Raw genomic sequence first — 6,430 nt, forward strand, 5'->3', positions numbered from 1 at the left:
CACTTGGGGTCAGATCCACACAGGTATTTAGGTGACTTTTTGGTTGCCTGTGCCTGCCACTGGCATTCTTCAAATCACTCTTCAGTGCCACCCTAAAGGCACCTTAATATTTTGTTTTTCAGAATTTGCAAGGCCACCCACATATTGATGCCCCCTTTTCCCTCCTCCTCCCCAGCTAGCGAGGCCTTGCTCAAGTAGAGGCCTCAAGCAGGATTCTCAGAGTGGGTGGGGTTATTAGGGCTGGCAGTAGTGGGTAGGAAGTAGGGCAATTGTCTAGGGCCCCACAAAACCAAGTTAGAGGTGGCGCTTCTCAAGCTCCAGCCCCAACCAGTGGCAGGACTTCCACTGAGGCTTCACCCCCATGTTTGCAATACTTGCCACAGCTGTGTGTGGCTGAGCAGGGTCCGTGCCTGCCATCCTATGGCATCTGCACTGATAACCAGGAAAACAAGGGTGTGAAACAATTGTTTGCTATAGCTTTCAAGCAAAGAGAGAGGCAGGAGATAAGTCCATCATAGGAGGCTGATAACAGGTACCCAGAGTCACTCAGGACAATGTTTTTGTGCCATCAGACACGGAGAGCCTAACTTAACTTTCAAATTGGCAGCATGAACTGTGGGATGGCTAGCTGATAGTTGCAGTTGGGGCATGCTTCATTGGGTACATGTGCTGAGTGAGAAGATGGGCCTTTGCTTTATAAAATCGGATGCTAAAAGTCAACCTCAATAAATTTGACCTAATTTCATCATGCAGACAGATCTTGCAAGTCTCTGCTCCAACGTACGGCAGCACTGGCTCTTTCTAAGGGAAATTCCAAAACATTTTTACTTGGATAAAACAGTATCTTTTTTCTTTTTGTCCCCCTCGATTGCTGAAAGAACTGAACCACGTTGACTGAAATTTTCCAGTAAGAGGCAGCCTTAGGCAGCACCCTATCATGGAAACTACGTGGTTAAAGGTTGGCAAAGTTAGTGTTGTAATGGATGTTTTAAGCAACCTTAATAATAATGCAATCAATCAGCCCTGCCTATCACAATAATATGCTTAGCACCCTGTCACAGTAGGACATTATCTTGAGCATTACCTTTATTGGTAAATTTAGAAAATAGTTTGAACAGTGATTGTGTCTTAAAAATGATTGCTAAACTATGGGTACCATTTTAACATAGAGGCAAGCTACATATTTCTAGAGTTGTAAGGACAGGCAAACCCTTACTTTTTAGTTTTTGGTAGGTTTTATACCAGAAGTTAGAGTTTGTAACCTTTTTGTTATTTGAAACTAAATATATGGCCTACCCACTCAGTAATGCTGACAAATCTTGGTCTTTTTGAAATATCCCAAGATCTTGGGTGCCTCAAATCTTGGGCCTGAATGATTTCCAACCCACCTCCCCCCACCCCCTGCCAGATGTGCTGTGAGTACACCAAGTCACACCAATGAAAACAGGGCAAAAGTGAATCACCCGGCTACTGATTTTGAACATTTTAGCCTAACTTTTTTTAGAAAAATACCCTTTTCTGTAGCTGAAGAGAACTAGATATGTATATGTGTTAGAAAGGTGCAGTTGGTTTCCCTCACCTTTAGCCCAAAGATAGGCTGCTAGCAATGGATTGCTTGTAAATGGTGTATACACAGGATCTGTGTTTCACACATGTCATTTAGTACCCTCTGCCTTTTCTTTCACAATCTTGGAATATGAACCTTGAAATGTTAAACTTTGAATTCAGATTTTGAACCCAATATATTTGCATGGGTCCTAACTCCAGCTAGATACATTTGCCAATTTTCAACCATACAACATGCTTTGGAACTTCATTTTGAAGTGTTTGCCACATAGTTATATCCCTGCCATATAGTTACCTTCATTATTGCTAATTAGCTACAATTAATAGCTTAATTACTGAGTACCAAATTCAGGTGGGGAGGTGGATTATGCCCACTTAAACATGTAGCCAGACTGACAACTTATTCAGTGTTTTGGAACCTCTCAGCATTTTATGTAATCATCTTTCACACAATGCACAACTGACACCTTGGCCACTTGTACTTATTTAAGATCCTATAAGATTAATTCCCTCCCCCCTCTTGCCCAGGCTAACTTCTGGTTTAAGTAACTACATTCCGTTGCACTAAAATTCTCTTATCCACTCAGCAAAATATATTCTTCATGGCCTGGCCTGTCCTGTCTTGACAGGCAAATACCAGCACTTCCGTAAGTGGTGAAATGATCATTGCCATTATATGTGGTTCGGTCCTGCTCCCTCAGAAGTCAATAGGAGCAGAACTAGGCTCTAATGACCTGACTCTGCAAACAGTTATCACTTGGCAAAGTGACTGTAGTGGTGAGACTCACAGTGATAAGCTCCAGGTTTAGTAGTCACAGAATTTTCAGGATCAGCCCTACAATGCTATTTTTTTTATTCATAGCCTTTCCCCTTTGGAAAAATGAGATACATAAAACAGTTCATTTAGGTAACAAAGTATACATGCATGTTAAATGTATACTGTTTTTATGCCTAAAAATCTCTCAAGTGTGCCAAGTAATTATCTTCTGTACACTGGAAAACAATATGTATGTAATATACTATGTAATGGCAGATATAGCTCAATACTATTTTTCTAATATGTCTGACTTCCACAGCTTCGTGCCTCAGGAGACTAAAGCTGCCTACACTACCTCCTTACTTAGAAGGGAGGATGGTAAGTAGGGTGTCAGGAGATGATTATTAATGAAGTGCTGCGCTGCATATGCAGCACTTCATTAAGTTAATTCTCCTCCACAGCAACTCTGAAATGTTAAACTTCAAAGTGCTGGCCTGTGTGTAGCTGCAGCTAACCCACCAGTACTTCAAAGTGCCTGGGCAACTTCAAAGTCACTTTACTCCTCAAAATTTTGGGGAAGGAATCAGATACCAGGAAACAGCTTCTTTGGATCACAGCACCAAGTTCCTTCTTTTCAGCTTCCATCTCAACCCAAAGCTCTTCCTGGGATTCTTCAAGGGTCAGCCACATGCACTCAGGCAGCCTGAAGGACCAGCTTTCTCTCTCTCCAACTGGCCTCAGTTTCTGCAAGATCTCTTTTCTCATGCACACTTACCAAAACCAATACTCGGGCAACACCTCCGGTTGGGACCCACACCCCTTTATCCCCATCAGTTTAGAAGGAAGAGAATTCACACCCAGCATGGACGAGATAGACATTAGTAGATTCACACCATTTTTTCATCCCTCTCTCACTCTGAGTATATCGATGCAGGGAGGAAAAAAAACCCAAGGGTAACCTGGCTCAACTGATTCAAACTTTCAGGTCTTGGGCTCTGGGGCTGAAAAAATGGATGTATAAGATTTTGGGCTCAGGTTGGAGCTTGAGCTCTGGGACCCTCTTATGGTACCTGCCTTGTTGAATTTTCCCATAATGGAGAATCGGAAAGTATTAAATCCAAGTGCATTTGTATAACTCAAAACTTCATGGAGCTCCAAAAACTGTGAGGTTGTCACAGTAAGGAGAATAAGCAAACAATGCTTCCAGTTAAAATGTCACAAATTGTCTTATTATTGAATGTACAAAAAGTGCCCCATTATGCATAAAAAAGGCTTTGCATCTCTATTTTTCTGCTGTAAACAGTATTTCCATTAGTATACAACAAATAGAACTATTCAGGCTTTGGGTCTGTTCAGAATGTGGATGGTAACATGCTGTGCAGCTTAAATATGCATTTTGCATTCATAGGAAGACTCAAGTCTTAAATCTCAGTCTTCAACACTGCTGTGGACTGATACGTGCTTGCACAATGATACACCAAAACAAGAATCCTGCAAAATTGAGTGTCAGTCCTGAGTCCAAATCAGAACCAAGGCCCTATTCAGATTAACTGGAAATTGAAATTCTGCTGAAGACAAACCTATGGACTTAAAAATAAGCTGAAAACCTGAGTATCAAAACTATGACTTGACTGTGCTGTTATTTAGCTCTAATTTACCCCTAAATGTCTTCTAAGTGCCCAATAAGATGTGGAAGTGTTGGTAATGCGGCTAGACAATACTGACCTGCCTTGGTTTGGCAAATTCCCTGGTTTGGCACTTGTTGGGTCTCAAGGGTGCCATACTAGAGCAGTTCACCCTTTGCCATGGAATTTAAGGTAAGATGCAACCAGTAATTGTAACAATGAAGGTAACAGTAAGATAATGAGGTTCAGCAGCCAGATGTATGCACAGCTGGGTGTTTTTGAGATGGTTAATGGTTTAATAAAAATAAATATGACAAACATAACAGTTGTCTACGAGAGACCTCTGCTTAGATGTGATTAGCTGGCAACTTACCACAGACAGCATAGAAAGAGTTGGTCTTAAGGAGACATTTGGAGGAACACAGATGGTGACGTTGTAGATTAATTTGGTGGGAATGCCCACGCATCAGGCAACAAGGAAGAAGATGGAAAGGTGTTTGTATGACACCCTTATGTCTGCCCTGATGCATTCAGACCTGGGTGGTTGAAGAGTGGCAGCTACTGACAGAGGGCTCAGCTCTGCAGACAGCAGTGCAGAAGTAAGGGTAGCAATACTGCAACTCACTCTAAAATAACCTCATGGCACCCGCTACACACAAAACTCCCTTCTCCATCAGGACCCCTACACTTATAACACCAGGAAATTTCAGATTTAAATAAATGAAATCATGATTTTTTTTAATCTTTTGGCCATGAATGTGCCAAAAACAGACTGTGAATTTGGTAGTGCCGTACTAGTGGATGATAGAGACTGGCAGTGTTGACTGAGCAGAGGGGATAGGGATGGATACAAGAACAGACAAGCAGGGGAGGGTTAATCTGTGAAAGGCTGAAGAGTCAAAGATGACTCTCATGAGCTGTGTCTACACGTGCATGATACTTCGAAGTAGCGGCACTAACTTCGAAATAGCGCCCGTCGTGGCTACACGCGTCGGGCGCTATTTCGAAGTTAACTTCGACGTTAGGCGGCGAGACGTCGAAGTCGCTAACCTCATGAGGGGATCGGACTAGCGCCCTACTTCGACGTTCAACGTCGAAGTAGGGACCGTGTAGACGATCCGCGTCCCGCAACGTCGAAATTGTGGGGGTCCTCCATGGCAGCCATCAGCCGGGGGGGGGGGGGTGTTGGTTGAGAGACGCTGTCTCTCCAGCCCGTGCGGGGCTCTGTGGTCACCGTGTGCAGCAGCCCTTGGCCCAGGGCTTCTGGCTGCTGCTGCTGCAGCGGGGGATTCATGCTGCATGCACAGGGTCTGCAACTCGTTGTAGGCTCTGTGGATCTTGTGGTGTTTAGTGCAAGTGTGTCTGGGAGGGGCTCTTTAAGGGAGCAGCTGGCTGTTGAGTCCGCCGTGTGACCCTGTCTGCAGCTGTGCCTGGCACCCTTATTTCGATGTGTGCTACTGTGGCGTGTAGACGTTCCCTCGCTGCGCCTATTTCGATGTGGTGCTGCGCAACGTCGATGTTCAACATCGACATTGCCAGCCCGGGAGGACGTGTAGACATTATTCATCGAAATAGCCTATTTCGATGTCGCCACATCGAAATAGGCTACTTCGATGTAGGCTTCACGTGTAGACGTAGCCATGGTGAGTCTGAATGACAAGAAGTGTGTTAAACTATCAGCAGTGACTGAGAATGAAATGCGAGTCTTGAGAGGACTGAAAAGAGCTCAATATTAACCAGACTACAATGAATAGATAGCAAAATATGCCTCAGGAGAGGACAGAGAGCCAGCCCAACATACAAGACTGCAGAGGGGAATTAGATCAGCTGTGGATCGCCAGACTGAATTTCTGTCTTCGTGCCCATGGTTTGGTGCATTGTAATCCTGCGCCCATCAAAGGAAAAAAAAAAGTTTTGGCCTCTGTTTCAGAGGAAGGCTCTTACCTGAGTTCCCATTGCACTGTCATTCAATCTGGGGAGCCTCAGCTGACAGTGCTCTTTTTTTCTTTTTTGTTTTAAGTTGGGGAGTTCCATATTGCCAGTCAGAAGCCATTTGGATCCTACCCCAAAGTAGGCACCTCCATAACTGGCACTTTGTCTTTGGTCAAAAGAAAGCAGACGGGTTTGGTCCTGCCTCCTACTAGCAAGTGTGTTGGTGCACAGGATTTCTCACAGTGACAACAGTAGGAAGCTATAACAAATTAACATTGAGCAGGAGTCCAGGTTTAACCCGCTGTTGAGTCAGAGCTAGCACGGGGTCTGTAAGGCAGGCACTCACCTCACTCTGCTGTAGAGTCATTCTGACTTGCCCTTTGGCTCACAGGACATTTAAGTGTTCCATGCAAGTGAAACAACTTTAATATGTGAGACTGAGAAAGCCCTCTCCTCCCACACCCATTTCAGAACTCCCTGTAGCCAAGTGCTTAGCATACCTGCTTGGTAAAGATTTGCATTTACAGGCTCGCTCTGGTACAAGAGGAGA

This window comes from Carettochelys insculpta, chromosome 1 (assembly GCF_033958435.1).
Source record: "Carettochelys insculpta isolate YL-2023 chromosome 1, ASM3395843v1, whole genome shotgun sequence".
Classification (NCBI taxonomy): Eukaryota; Metazoa; Chordata; order Testudines; family Carettochelyidae; genus Carettochelys; species Carettochelys insculpta.